Source organism: Pinus tabuliformis, chromosome 9, assembly GCF_031772625.1.
Source record: "Pinus tabuliformis cultivar Carrire ecotype Pingquan chromosome 9, CPIR1, whole genome shotgun sequence".
Lineage (NCBI taxonomy): Eukaryota > Viridiplantae > Streptophyta > Pinopsida > Pinales > Pinaceae > Pinus > Pinus tabuliformis.
In genome coordinates, this window is record NC_142307.1 from 1,197,467,179 (window position 1) to 1,197,482,977 (window position 15,799).

The following is a 15,799-nucleotide window of genomic DNA, read 5'->3' on the forward strand; positions in this document are numbered from 1 at the left end:
TTCATCATTTGACAATTGAAATTATGCAATGTGCTTCAAATTTTCAAAAATGAGAAAAAAAAATCATCATATGACAATGACATTGACATTATGTTGAAGTCTAAAATAGACATAGAATACTAAACTAAAAGTAAAAATAGTAAAAATAGAAAGCACTGAGCAGTGAAATACAAGTAAATTTCTCAAAAAGTACTAAATAATATTAATAAACACTAAGTCTTAAGTTTTATTATACCTAGAGTTTTTTATTTTTGTTAATGTTTTTATTTTATTTTTTAAGTTTTAAATTTTAATATAATTTTATTTATTTATTTATTTATTTTTTAAATTTAAATTTTAACAAGTTTTAAGTTTTAATATAGTTTCCTATTTTTTTTTTAATTTTAATGTTTTATAAAAATTATTAGACAAAAAAATGGGGGGACCGACATCCCCCTGTGAAGGAGTCGTGTTTCGTCCCTAGAAAAACGTCCCCCCCAGAGTTTCCCTGAGTTTCCCCAAAAAGGGGACATCGGGGAAACGTTTCCCTAGGAGTTTCCCCGTCCCCGGAGCGTGGGGGAGCGTCGGGGTGCGTCCCCGTAGAACACTGCAAAAACATAAAAGCATACAATGGATTCTTGACCTATTGATCAAATGACAAAAAGCATGAAACTCATGCTTTACAAAATAATTTTCTTTCATTCTTTAAATCAATACATCATGACATGAGATAAATGACAATTACGAAGACCGAAACTAGATACAATTTCTAGCAGGACCCACTTTCAAACATCCTTTAGACCGAAACTAGTTACAATTTCTAGCAGGAACCACTTTCAAACATCCTGGAACTATTAAAGGTAATGTTTAAAATAGTAAAATGATTGAAAAGGCAAGATAAAGGAGAACATCAACTTCTACTTTAAGAATTTAATAATACAAGTTATGCATGGGCATCCAGGATGAAAGATTAAGGGCAGGTAAGCACCCCCCCATGTCCCCTAACCTACCTACACACCTGTTTAGGGTACAGCTAGGGCATACCCGAGATGTACCACACATCTCCAAAACATTGACCTGTCCAAAGCATGTACCCACTCTGCAAGGAAGCATACCTGTGTAACACTGATTATATGTCATAAACATATCAAACTCAGATCACTTATTACCACACATCATAATGAAATATACCTGTGTAACACTGATTTTATGTCATAAACATATCAAACCCAGTTCACTTATTATCACACATCATAATGAAAGGTAACCCAAACACAATAAACACCTCTTAAGATAATATCAACAGTGATACATTGCTCAAATGGGACAAATACAAACAAATCTTCGACCTCTTTATAAATAGGTGTTGTAAAATTTTATGCCTAGGTGACAGTCGTCTTAATTTTCTCTCAGTAAATAATTCAAAACAGAATATATTTAACAGCAGAAAATTGAATTTTTGAATAGGTTTGTAAATTTTTAGGCCTAGGTGACAGTCGTCTTAATGTTCTCAGTAAATAATTCAAAACAGAATTTATTTAACAGCAGAAAATTAAATTTTTGAACATTGCATCAATCACACACTAGCTGAAAAATTAATAGTGGAAGAAATAAAACACATACACACGGAATTTTCCTTCAAAACAGCTTCTCAATTCTTTGATCAAAGCTTACAAGGTGACATCTGCAATCTGCTTTGAACCAGCAGCTGTACAGTCAATAGAATCACTTCAAACACTAGTGTATGGAAATATCTGAGGGTGTACAACCTGTGCATGGATATAGGACTGCTACAGCAGTGGTACAGCCTGTGTGGCCTGCTGTGCTAGCTGGTCACTTTAGAAATCTACTCTTCTTCTTCTTGAATGCACTCAGCCTCTTCCAGCTCCCTTGTTGTCTTCTCCTGTGTGTAAACCTCTCCTACCTTATCTTATTTATGCTTCAAGAGAAGATAGCTAATCTCCTCAACTTTAGCAACTAATCTCCTCAATCCTATCTGCCACCTATCTCAATCTTGAGATGGACAGCTAAGATTAAATCCTAATCTTAGTCACTTACGTTCTAGAACATTTCATTTAAATTCCTAAGACTAGCTGATTTCAAAACATTAGACTTTCACTTCTCTTTAATTTTAAAAGTGAAATTACGAGATAGGATTATTTCCCACTCTTCCTAAGTGGTCACTAATAAAATGTCTCCAACTACTTCCTCCACGTTCACACTAAACCTTGTGCAAGAAGTTCTTGCTCGTAATACATTTTTCAACAGGTGTTTGGGATTCTTATGTTGTGGGCACTAACCTGAGGTGTGGTACCTCTAGCGCTTTTATATCTTTTGAATTTCCCATGTGCCAGCTCATTGAGGCAATGAAGGCCTTTGTCTCCTGTAGTACGATCAAAATGAACATCCTATGTTAGATAATCTTCCACTGAAGAACCTTACAGGAGTTTCAAGGCAATCCTATTTTCTTTAGATTGTTTACGTCCCCTAAGAACATGCAGTGTGTTGCTTCAACTTTGAAAATGGTCTACTGCACGTTAGTTTACATTTACTAGTTTCTGACACAAATATGCTCGTGATTACTTTTCTCAATGGTTTATGAGATTTAACATGGATACAACTTGAAAGCATTAAAGCATCTGGAAAGGGTTTTCTTGGCATTTGTTTACAATAGGATGAATGAATGCATATATAAGTCATTAATTTACAAAGAGGCTGATGTGTTTGCTAATCTATGCAAGTCCAGCATAAGTAAAAATATAATGATAGGTAAGAATGCCATAACATTGAGGCTGATATACTTGAAGTTGTAGATGATTCCACTTTGGTGAATTGCTCAATGAATCTTTAATTTTCATTGAACTTACAAGGCAGGACAAATTATTATTAATCACCTGAAATTAATGGACCAACACAGCTGTTTACTATTCTTCAACTCATGCTGAAGTTAATGTTTGCCAGTCGTAACACCTCTTGGTCATGTGATAATGTTGCTTGCATATTATAGTATCAGACTTTGTCATTTAGAGAGCACAGTATATCGCACACCAGAGAAGCGGACAAGGATCTAGGATACTGGATTCCCAAGAGAACTAGCCTGGTTTTGGCTATTATCTTTCACCAACACGGGGCGAGCATGCAAATTCAGACATACAGCTGAAGAAATGATCTATTATTCAAGTCACAAGTCAGAAAAACAGATGATTTCCTTTTGATTTTGATCGAGCGGTAAAGAAATCATAAAAATTGGTTCAAATCCCACTTTGTAACATGTTTGCTCTTATTGCTCCATTGTTGATGGGCTATATAAGATCTATCATGATTTGTTGACCTAACCTTGTTCCCTAAAGAAACTAGGGTTTACCCTAGGTGTCATCCATGGAGTGAGGGGAAGTGTACCCGAGAAGTTTTCCTTTGGATATGTTACCTAAGAGAAAAAAAGGAGAGAGAGAGACCATAACAGTTATGTTCTTTAACTTTACTCAAAATAAATCTAAAATGTAACCACCTAGTTGTTTGTATGAACCAATCACTCCATTTTTTTTAAGTTTTACCTCATCTTCAAATTATCTGGGTTAACCCAAAAGGTTTGTGAACATAAAGAGAATATTCATGGTCAATGAAGGACATGGTGGAGGGCCATCATCACTAAAAGGGAGAGGCCTGAACTGTCCTAAATTAGTTAAGTTTCAAATCATTTAAGCAAGCAATAATGTGGACCACAGCTCTCAATGTATTATAATGACGAGTTACACAATAACCCCTGTACATTAGGGGATGAACTCCCAAATAACCAAATACATTACATCATAATCACAAGTCCATTTTTACAGTAGTGACTATATTCATCTTTTATATATATATATATGATTTCACTCATTGCCCGTGAAGGCCCACTACTAGGCCAACCAACTATTACACAAGTCATATGAGTAGGACATGCGGATCTGAGTATCTAACACGAGCCACATAAACCCCTAAAAGGTAACACAAGGGACACGCACACATATAAGAAATTACAATTAAAGAAATAATATATAAACATAAAGATGCAAGTTTTTAGAAAATTTACAAAATATTGATACTAGTTACTACATTGGTCCTAGAGTAAGATGTAAGACTACATCTAATAGGCTAAGAGTTCATCTTCCTCAAACAAAAGGAAACATGTTAACGGCCCAGGCCTAAATGCATCTAGCAAGAGCAGAAGTTTGCCTTACAGACCACCAACGGGTCATTTCAGGTGGCATGGCTTTCCTTGAATAATGGTAATGAGTCAACCTACATTTGTGCATAGCAACTAGTGATGGCTATCCTAACTACTAGCTGACTTATGATAGGTTTTCCAACCTTCAATAGAAATTAATTTGAAAGACAGAGGGAAAAAAAACTAGTTACTACATCAAACACACAAGAAATTAGAATATTCAATACACATTGTTACCCACCAAAAGTGGGTGACCCCTAAAAGAAACTTTTCTCTTGTTCATCTCTTCCAGCCAGCAGCCAGCAACCCCTAAGAGCCACTAGTAGTTGATGATGGCATGCCATTCATACCTCCACCACCCGCATTAGTCACATGTTTCCTCGCCCAATTGCCAAGAACACATGTTGGAAGGTGGGCTCCTAATCAAAAGGTACTTTATTCATTTTGCAATCGGGTGCTTATGCTTGTTTGTATTTGGGCATTTTGACATGGATTATGGGCTAGCTTGGAAGAAGAAAGGTTTTGGTTGTGATCTTGTTCCCTCACCTTAAATGGGGGGTTAATTTTCAATCTTAGTCCAGTGGGACCTCTCCTAATGGCCCAATGGGTATAGGAGGGGCACTACTTGGGAAGCCATGATTGAGATAGCATAGCCCCATATACCCCTATTCCATATTTACCACTTTCCATCTTACATTACAAGACCCTATTCCACCTCCATTCTTCGGGTTCCACTGACCACTGGTTCATCGAAACTTGGCACCCACACATCCTCATACTTGGGTAGGGCCTGGAAATGTGCCCTGGGAGGTTGATGCAGCTAAAAGAAACAGAAAGAGTATATGATGACCACATGAAAAACAAAAACAAAAAGTCACATTGCAAAAGATGGTCGGGACATTCAAATTAGCACGTGGGAAAAAGCCAAGCATGAGCTCTACCTCACTCATATGGCCATCACCTGGTTCCTCAACCAATGTTGCCCTATCTCATAGAAGACAAGTAACCCTTGCATGTCCCAACCTAATGGGCAAAGCACTGCCCCATCCTAAAGAGGGTAATAACTATTATACGTCATAGAAAGCAAGCTCTCATTCCTTAAGCTACGAGGAGTAATACAAAGAAGAATAAAAAAAAAGTAAAAGCCATTTAGAGGGGTGGAAAAACAAAGGCCGAGGTAACTCATGCATCCATGATTGCTCTCTCCTCACATCTGTACACCCAAGATGAGGTCCTCCATCATATCCAGTCCCTTTGACCATGGCACTTGGCCATGAAGTCTTTTCCCCTCCATTCCATCATTATTCACATGGCACCTATCGATTGAAGGGTGGACCAAGGACATGTCACTTCCCCTTGGGGGTTGAGAACACCTAATAGGATCGTCTATTAACCACTCCTACCTAGGGAGGTAACACCATTACGTGACTAAGGCCCCAATTTTGGAAGAGAAGCCTTATATGAAGTGTTAATTTGCCCATTTATTTCAAGCTTGGTTCACTTAGATGCAATAATGATTAAATGTACCTAATGGTGAAAGTTGCAACACTGGATATTGTGTGTAATTGACAGGTGGTTCCATTTATAGGTTTGGGCAACTTAACTAGGGTCTAGGTCCTCCAAAGGGACATATTGACACCCACATGTGATGCGTTAAGAGCCATGGGACTCTGGACAATTGTAGAGCATCATTTGTATCCATAGGCACCCGCAGCCCCCACAGAGCTCCCGCACTTTTCCCAATACCATTCATGGGATGATGCACCTAGACCAACATGCCCCCAGCCGGCGTTGCAGTGTACTACAGGGTCAAGCAGTTGATCTAGGTTTGGATAAGGTTTGTCTCATACATTAAGGCATGGGAAGGCTAGCACCATCTTCAGTGCCCTTGACATTGGAGCAGAGTCAGGCATATTTACCACTTGGAGACCCATGAGACCCATTTTGTGCCCCAAAGCCAAAAGTAGGGTCCACAAAATGATTATGACAAAGATGTAGGGGTAAACCCCTAGAGGCAGATTTTAGAAGGCATCTACACTTGTTTTGGCACTCATTGCACTCAACGTTTTCCTAGAAGAGGCCTATGCTAGCACAACGTCAGCCTTCTAGCTATTTCAGCTCACACGTGTAGCATATTATTGATATATCTCACAAGCCACTAGGTCGGCTTGTGACCTAGACCTATACTTACCCATTATTTTAAGTTTAGAGGTGCTTGTAAGCTAGTGAGGAATGTTGATTTTTCATAGGTCTTCTAAATGGATAATTACTTCTAATGATTTAATCCTTTTTCAAATTCTCATTTATCATTAAGCAATTACACAAAGGACATCAACAGCAAAAACATTTATAAAGATAGAGCCAAACAAGAGACACAAATATTTTACCCCATAAAACCCACATGGGGGAAAACCCCAACAACCTTTTCCTTAGAGAAATTGTTTAGTTCAACAAGAGATGCATCTAATCTTTTCAGCCAAAACAAGGTCAACCTAACATAAACAAAGTCCAGGTCACCCCTGGTCAAACTACCCATAACTATCCTTAGACAACGAAGGTCAAACTATCTAGGAGATGCAGCCTTCTTCCTGTCTCGGAAATTCAGTGTTCTGCAAAGATTAGGTCTGTCTTAGAGCCTCAAAAATTTGTTCTACTTCAAAGATTAGTTCTACCTCAGACTATGCATAAACTCGGTCAACTGGCTCTTTCTCAAACTCGGTCAAGAGACTTTGGTTCGCTGTCACAGAAAGTTCTTCTTCTTCAGATGAGATCAGCGTTCCCTTTTCTTCTTTGTGTACATAAACAGAAAATCTCATTTGATCCAAGATGGTCTCACAAAAGGAGGACGAAATGACCTTTATATAGAAATCCAACGAACCGAATTGGTGTGACTATAGGGGCAGGCCGACCTGACTTCTTGGAGGACTGACTTTATGTTTTGGCGCCAAAATTTGAATGAAATTCAAAATTCCCTCTCTTTTGAAGCCAACATGAAGAACATGTCTTATATATATTTGAAGGGCTAAAACATTTAATTATGAAGATCGACCATAGCTACAAAATTCAACACTCCCTCTTAGCTAGGGATGTATACATATGGCTATCCAAAAACAACTCATCATCAACATCAACATCATCTTGATTACCATAATCCTAGTCAACAACTTTGACACATGGTAAAATCTACATCAACAACTTGGTACCATAATTCTGGTTAGCATCTCTAACCCATGGTACATCATTAGCATCAACTAGTCACCATAATTCTGGTCGGTGCCTCTGACCCATGGTATACAGACTAGTCCTGGTTCACCATCATCCTGGTCAATCTCTTTGACCCATGGTGAAACCCTAGGGACACACTCAATCCATTTGAGTAATCCTTGTCCCAAATCCAAAGGCCTCACTCTACATGAGTAATTCTAGGCCATGATGCTAAATGGGATCACTCAACCTATTTGGAGAGTAATCCTAAGCCTAATGTTGAAAGGCACCTACTCAACTCTATGGTTGAGTAATTTTGGGCCTCTAAGACCATTCTTCCTAATTCTAGTCAACATACTTGACCCAGGAAGAATGATTGTCCTTTGTCGAACCATTCTCCCTAATCCTGGTCAACATACTTGACCCAGGGAGAATGACTATCCCTAATGCTATCACATCAACACTCCCTCTCACTAAAGGAGGCATTCTCAACAAGTCCAAACTTGTCCCTGAAGTATACAAACTTTGCTCTAGACAGAGCTTTGTGAGGATGTCAGTTATCTACTCATTTGTAGAGATGTATTGGAGCCACACTACTCTCTTTTATACCATGTCTCAGTACTAGATCTCACTGTGCTTTAACCAGTTATCATGGTCGTCACCTGCACTTGATCAAACAATCCTGCAAGTGACGCCATATTGTTTCACAACTCGCCAACTGGGTTGCAATATACTTAGCCTCAGTAATACTGAGTGCAACAGATGTCTGCTTCTTGTTCATCCAAGAAATCATAGCGGAGTGTGACCTAAAGTAACATCCTGGTGTACTCTTTCTGTCTTCTACGCTCTGCTCAATCTGTGTATCCCAAGAGTTATACTTCACTATTTGACACATATCTCAAACCATAACTGACTGTACCATAACAGACTATACCATGTCGGCACTTCAATGCATGTTGAGCTATATGCCTTGGCTTAATTATTCCTTTATTGGAGCCAACATCACAACTGTTATTCAGTTACCCTACTTGGGTACCAAGGAGGTAGTGCATCAAGTCTAGGTCCTTTATCTTGAATTCAGAGGTCAACTCCTTCTGAAGTTCAAGTAAGGCTTAACTGCTCCCTCTATCACGTGAGTCCTTCTGATCTTGCTAGTAACAAGTCGTATGATAACAAAATCAACCTTGATCCAAGAGTACCAAATCTGAGGAGCCTATACAAAGCCTTCTTCTGTTTGCAAGCAAGAGACTCCTTCATGTACATCATGTTATTTTTTGCAACTAGGGTCAAATTCCACCTTAGACAACTCAGATGGCAGAGATGATGGTTGCATTAAATTCCTCTTTACGAGAGGACCAAAATCGACTTAAATATCACCCTATTTGGACAAGCAGAAGTCGATTTTTGAATTATTTTATCCACTCATGTATAATGGAATAGGTCATCCCTAAGCACATGTATAATGGAATAGGTCATCCCTAAGCCCATGTATAATGGAATAGATCATTCCTAAGCACATGTAAAATTGGACAGATCGGCCTCAACCCCAAGTGGACTGTCATGGAAGCCTATAAATAGAAGAGACCTCAAGCTCATTTAGACACATTGATCAAGCCATCTTCTACTCTCTTCTTTTGTCTTGGTTCGCACAGGTCTAATGGAGGAAGTTCGCACAAGGGTCCGAAATTACAGGGGTGAAGCTCGCACGGATCTAGGGTTTTTGTTTCTCGGAGCACACACATAACTAAGATTTTTCATCCCCGAACGCACGCACAGTGGCTAAGGGAGTGTCCAAGAAGTCTCAGACACTCGCACAGAAGCCTGAAGGGAGCATCCAGGGTTTCAGAAGCAGATCGGATGGTGTTGGTCCCTGGATGCACGCACAAAGTGATCAAGGGTGCGTCCGGGCAGTCCCTAACGCTCACACAATAGCTGGAAAGGAGCATCTGGGGGTTTGGAGCATTTTTGTGAGTGTTTGACCCCAGACGCACGCATAAAGCCTTCCTAGGAGCATCCGGGTCAGACACAGACACCCTCACACAGTGCTAAGGGAGTGTCCAGAAAGTTTCAGTCGCACGCAGTCTGCCTTGCTAGGAGCGTCCAGGGTTTTGATATAGGGTTTGACAGTTGCCTTCAGTTGGCTTCAGTAGTCTGATGGATAAAGGGTTTCTCTCTATTGTTCTATAGTTCTACAATCTGTTTTATAACTCTCTGTTGCAAGTTTATGTATTGGGCTCATTGTACACTCTACTGAAAAAAATAAAAAATAAAATAAAATAAAAAAAATAAAAAATAAATAAAATAAAAATAAAAATAAAAATAAAATAAAAATAAAAATAAAAATAAAAATAAAATAAATAAATAAAAAATAAAATAAAATAAAATTAAAAATAAATAAAATTAAAAAAAAAAACAAATAAATAAATAAAAAATAAAAATAAAAAATAAATAAATAAAAATAATAAATAAATAAATAAATAAATAATAAATAAAATAAATAAATAAATTATGACGATCTAATAAAGAAGAAGATTTGAAAGGGTTTTCCCCCTTGTGGGGATTTTCCCTAGTCTTGAACCAATCTGCTCTCTTATGGTTATGTTGTTGTCTTCTTTGTCATTGCTTATATATTGTTTTATCTTCAGTTACAGTTTATGATTGAATACATTGCTAATAATTGGATGCATTGTTAAATGAAGATGTGAATTGGGCCAAAGTAATTGATATAGCATAGGACAATCTGAAAAATTAACACTTCAAAAACTAGAGGTAGCTCTATGTACACTTCTTTAATTACTTCATCGAGGAACATGGTCTTTACATCCATCAACAGAAACCAAAAAGATAATAATTCTAACAAAAGTGTACCTTACAACTGGAGTATAGTTTTCTACCTCTTACTAGGAGAACCCTCTTGCCATGAGTGTCTCTTTATGTTGCCATTTGATGCATGCTAGATCTTGTAGATTCACTTAAAAGCCACCACAGACTTCTCTTTAGGCCTTTAGCACACTTTTTTGTTGAGAATTCTAGGGCAGCTATGTTAGCTTCTAATGTAATTTTACTTAACTTAATTAGCTTCTTCTTTCACTTGATTATAATTAGTTTTCTTATTATCAAACAGCGACCAAACAATAAAGAACAATGAGACAAGAGGACACAAGATATAGGCTATCAGCTAGGACCAAAACCTCTCCTCTTTAGAGGAAAACCCACAAGAACTCCTCTTCTTATAGAACTTCAATTGACGAATTCCAAGACCTATGACCCTTCGCCAAGACTCCTCTAAGACCAAGTCAAACTTCTCTTTGAATCACTTCCTTCTCTCAAAGTCAACCTAAGTCAAATGTGCCTTCCAGCAGCATCCACTTTTCCTTTGACCAAGATTTTGGACCTGCAACTGACTATAATTTCAGCCTGCAATTTTCAGCCTCCTGCATTAACTATTACTTCACACATGTGAGTTGATTAGGGCAGAATTACGACGCTTCTCTCCTTCGCTTTGCTTGGAATTTTCTTCTCATGAATTCGGCTTGCAAGAGTGATCCTTTAATGCTAGGTTTCGGCTTCTTTTGAGGTCTGCAATTTTTCACTTTAGAAACCCTAGCTGCAATCCACACGTGTGAGAGAAATTGGCCCAAAAACAATCTTCTTTGCTTTGATTTTCTCCTCCTTGGATTCTCCTCTTCTTCGCTCCTTCTAGGCCCTGATCTCCTTTTAGATTAAACTTCTTGTGACCTAAATTGATGATTCTCCAAATGAAGTCGAGCTCTCTTATATATAGTCTTTTTGGCAAGTTGAATGGCCACTTCATAAGGCCGACTTGTCACCTTGTAGGCCGACTTGTTCTTTCTTGAAGGCCGACTTGTTGCTTCTTGTTTCACAAGGTCTTGGAGGGTCTTTGATGTTGAAAAGTGTAACTAGGTTCAATGTTCAAAATGACATGTGTAATTGTGATTTGATGTAATTGATGAAAAGAAGAAAAATAAAATTATTATTGTAATGCTTGTCTCATGGGTTTCATGAGCAAGGAATTTTATTTTAGTGATGGCTCCCATTATGAGCCTTTAGGATTTGTCATCCAGTCATAGAAGTCAATTTGAGTCTATGTCATGTATGAAGGACCCTTCTTGGGCATGTTATATATTTATATAAGTTCTTAAATAAGTTAGAAAGCCCTCCAAGACCAAGACAAAGTCACCTCCTTCAAGTCGGCTGCAAAAGAAATAATAATCTCTCTCCAGATGACATGTCGACTCATCTCCAAGTCATGTCGGCTTATTACAAGCTCCAACAACTATAAATAGGGTAGTGCGGATTTCATTTAGGACAGAATTTTAGTGAAGGATTTCGGTGTTCTACAATTCGGTTAAGGCCTGAGGTAGAGAAAGAAGTGCGAAGGTCATCAAGGGAGCCTTATAACCAACGAGGAAGAAGGAAAGGAGCAACGAAATTTCCAGTGTTGTTTTGGGACTGTTTTTGGGCCAACTTACCTCCACACGTGCGAGATTGTAGACCTGTGTATTGCAAAAAGAAGGATGAGGTATTAGAGTCACAGTGAGAGAGTATTTTGGGTGAAATACAAAGCCTAAGTGTCAAGAAGAAGTCTCCTTCTAGAGCGAAGAAGATATAAGGTCAAAGTTGGTCAAGCTCGCGTACTAAGGATTTCTAAACTAGAACCAAGGAATGCAGTACTGAACCAAGGGACCGAAATTCTGAAGAGTAGTTGTGAAGGAAGAAGAAGCAGAGATTTGATCATTGCGGGAAGAATCTCATCAAAGAGAATTTGTGTCTTGGTCTTGGAGTGGCAAATAGGTGAAGGGTCTTGGTCTTGGTCTTGGTATTCGTCAATTGGAATCTCTATAAGGAGAAGAATTTGTTCGAGTTTTCCTCTCCAAGAATGAGAGCTTTTGTGTTGGAGTTTCTAAGTCTAACCCATTAGAAACCCTCCATGTACTTTCTGATTTATTCCTTCCTACTTGTTCTAATTAATTAACAAGTTATTTACCATGTAAACACTGAAAATAAACACAAGTACATGCTTAACACATTACAGATCATTGACTGAAGGAAATAGAAACAAGCACACAAATGACACCGTTATTTTTGGACTAATGTCCCCGGAAAAACCCAATGCGGGAAAACCGGTGCAGCTATCTGAGGGTTTGATTTATTAAGCAGTTTCATAATACAATTTGGGTGCCAAATCCGGCTAACCCAACAGAGAAAAATCTCAGCAGTAGTACCTCTCCTTCGGAGACAGATGCTCCAGCTAAAACCCCAGATAAACACTCCGGCAGCTCCTCAGCTCCAATCTGCCCCATGAAAAACCCCAGCGTCAGCCTCTAGGGACTGTGTCAGCCTCTTCTGCCCTCTGCGTCAATTTTCCCAGCAGTTCCCGACAATTCCGATTGTTCTCGGCAATTCCAGCTTATGCCCTCTGCGTCAGCTTTCTCGGTGGTTCCGGCAGTTCCGACTTCTGCCCTCTGCGTCAGCTTTCCCGGCAGTTCCGATTGTTCCCGACAGTTTCGGCTTCTGTCCTCTGCGTCAACTATCCTGGCTGTTCTAGCTGTTCCCCGCAGTTTCGGCTTCTGCCCTCTGCGTCAGCTTTCCCGGCAATTCCAGTTGTTCCCGGCTATTCTGGCAGTTCCGGCTGTTCCCGGCAGTTTCAGCTTCTACCCTCTGCGTCAGCTTTCCCGAATGTCGCGCTGATCCTCCCGGCACTATCTCTACCTCTCTGCTTCTGTATTCACTACCCTTCAGCTGCAACTATGATCACTGTCTCAACTTCCTCAGCAAACCCTACCCCAGAAAGTCGAAATCTTGATCAACTCGGTGTATTCTCCAAGTGACCCTCAAGCCTCCTCTTATACTTTTCTTGTTGACAAATCAACGACCAAGATTAAGTTCCTAGTCAACGGCTGAGATTAGATCTAACTTGATCCATGACTTTTGGACCATTCTAATACAATTTTATATTAATTCACATTAATATTTTATTTTCCCTAAGTTTAGACTTAGGGACTCCACTAAAAATATTAATTATTTTAATATTTCCCAAACTGTTTAGAATCTGCCCAAACTCTTTCTGGGTATTGGAGATCTCATGTGCCTTAGCGTCTCCACCAAATTTCGTGTCTAGAGCACATCGATGCTATCCCAAATCAACACTCCCTCTTAGTGAGGACTGTGCTCTAACAATACTCCTCACTGAGTATTACTCTGATCATCCGACATCGGTCCCTAATGCTAGGCCTGTTGCCCATCATCTGCACTATTGTATCTCGTGTTGCCACACATGGCTCTGCCACTACCACTGTTGCATCTGTACGACAACTCCCTCTGCATCTATGCTACTGCCCATGGCCCTGCCATTGCCACTATTGCGTCTGCATTGCGTCCCCTCTCATCATGTTGCATCGTGCTGCCCATAGCACTGCCACTGCTAACTGTTGCACTGCAACTCAGTTACTGAGAAGTAAGTAACTGATCTCCCAGCGCTAACATCTTTGTCAAGCTAGAGACACTCCCGATGCTAAAGCTCCCTCTGTCACTGACATGTGCTCCCTCTCTGACCTCTGCGCTGCTGCAACAACTCCCTGCATCTCGCACCGTTGCACACCCCTCTGTGCCATCCTGCACTGGTGCAACACTCCCGTGCCTCTAGCACTGTTGCAGCCTGCTAGCCTCGTGCTGTCCTGGGAATCCTACACTGTCGCTCTCTGTGTTGCTCCATCCTCATTCGTCTCTACCGACATCTGCCAGTACTGCTACTCCTCATCGGGGCTCCCGTAGCAAGGTATAATCCAAGAGGTTGGGTACCTCGAAGATCCTACCCCTCATCGCCTGTAGTCCATCTAACTATAGCTCAATGTCTCCCCACTTCCGCTCAAGTGGCGTGTGAGTACTCATGGCACAATCATCATCCTTCAAGGCGAAGGCCTTGATACGATGTTTATCTAAAATGGACAGGATCCTGGCCTTCCAGACCACAAAGTTGGACACTCCGTCCAGCCTATCCTGATCCCTCATCCCATTCATGGCCATCTCTCTACTCTTCTCTGTCGACTCCTCTGAGTCTCTCTACTTCTCACCTGAAAGTTCTTGGTTCGACTCCTGCTGAGTTTCTCTACTTCCCATCTGGAAGTTCTCTGTTCGACTCCTCCGAGTCTCTCTACTTCCCATCTGGAAGTTCTCTTATGGACTCCCTCTGAGTCCCGATTTCCCTCTTAGAAATCCTTCTACCAACCGTCAAGTTGCCCCTCCCCAATCGTCTGTGCAACTGCACCACTGATCTGGATTCCTTGGCTAGAAATCTGCCTTGGCAGTGTTGACCACTACGTGTCAACTACCCATAGCAATACTCCCCCCCTTTTTTTCAAAAGGGATAGCGCTTCGGCGATGTGTCCGTGCCATTCGATTTCCATCATCAACCTGATCGTGTTATGTTGTAAATCCAGTCTGCATGTGTAAATTGTAAATAATCTTAGCAGATATGAGTCATGTATGTAAATTGCCTAGGTGGACCTAATTTTCTAGTGATAATCTACGTTCTGGAAGGTTTTTTGTCTCATCGATCCATGATCGGCAAAATTTTCCTTCAGCCTAACCCCAAAGCCGGAATGAATTTTGTCATTAGAATCTTAGAGAAATCCTAGTGTGTTAATCTGCTAGATTATATTTGGTCGCAGAACTGGATTGGTTTATGAGGGTCTATGTCAAATGGGTTTTCCCCCTTGAGATGTAAAATTGTAAAAGTAATGATGTAAAGTGTCTTGAGGGTTAGAAAATGTTTTAATCCCCTCATAAGTCCTAAGTCCTAGGTCCTAGGTAATTTTTTCAAAGGCTAAGTTCAAGGATCCAAAAAAATAAAAAATAAATAAAAATAATAATAAGTCAAATTTTTGAGTAAATAAATGCAGAATTTTAATTTTTTAATATATTAAAATGAATTTAAAAATTCGACGGATGAGATTAAAAGAAATCTTCATCCTCATCGACGGTCGAGATTAGTTTGACATGGATCACTCGAACTAGCCGTTGGGAATTTTTCCTTTAAATAGGGTGTTAAGGGTCATTTGAGATCAGATTCGATCTATGAGTCTTGTGTTGAAGAAAGCTCTCTTGTAAACTTTTTCTGGTGCAAATAAAGAGAGACTTTGGGGTTGAAATCTTGCTGGTGTTACTCTCCTGAAGTGCTGAGTTGTTTTATTTTCTGCATAATTTTATTTTCAGCCATTAGTAATGGCTTGATGTAGAGTATTGTTGAACACAGGTATCTTGTTCACTTACTAGGGTTTGAATGGTATTAGAATTTCTGAAATAATGGCAGGTATCTCCATTGCATCTGGAATTTAATACTGTTTTTTCCCTCCTTATTGATGGTTGAAGTGAGCTGTGCAGGAAACC

General features: G+C 39.6%; 1 long non-coding RNA gene across 1 annotated transcript in view; it reads right to left on the reverse strand.

Moving 5' to 3' along the window:
• Positions 1-629: 629 nt before the first annotated feature.
• The window catches only part of LOC149152833 (uncharacterized), a 185,984-nt gene continuing 170,814 nt past the window's right edge, over positions 630-15,799 (reverse strand). The window contains exon 2 of the long non-coding RNA XR_016262322.1: positions 630-1,094. This is a non-coding gene — a long non-coding RNA (uncharacterized LOC149152833). The remainder of the gene's footprint in view (positions 1,095-15,799) is intronic.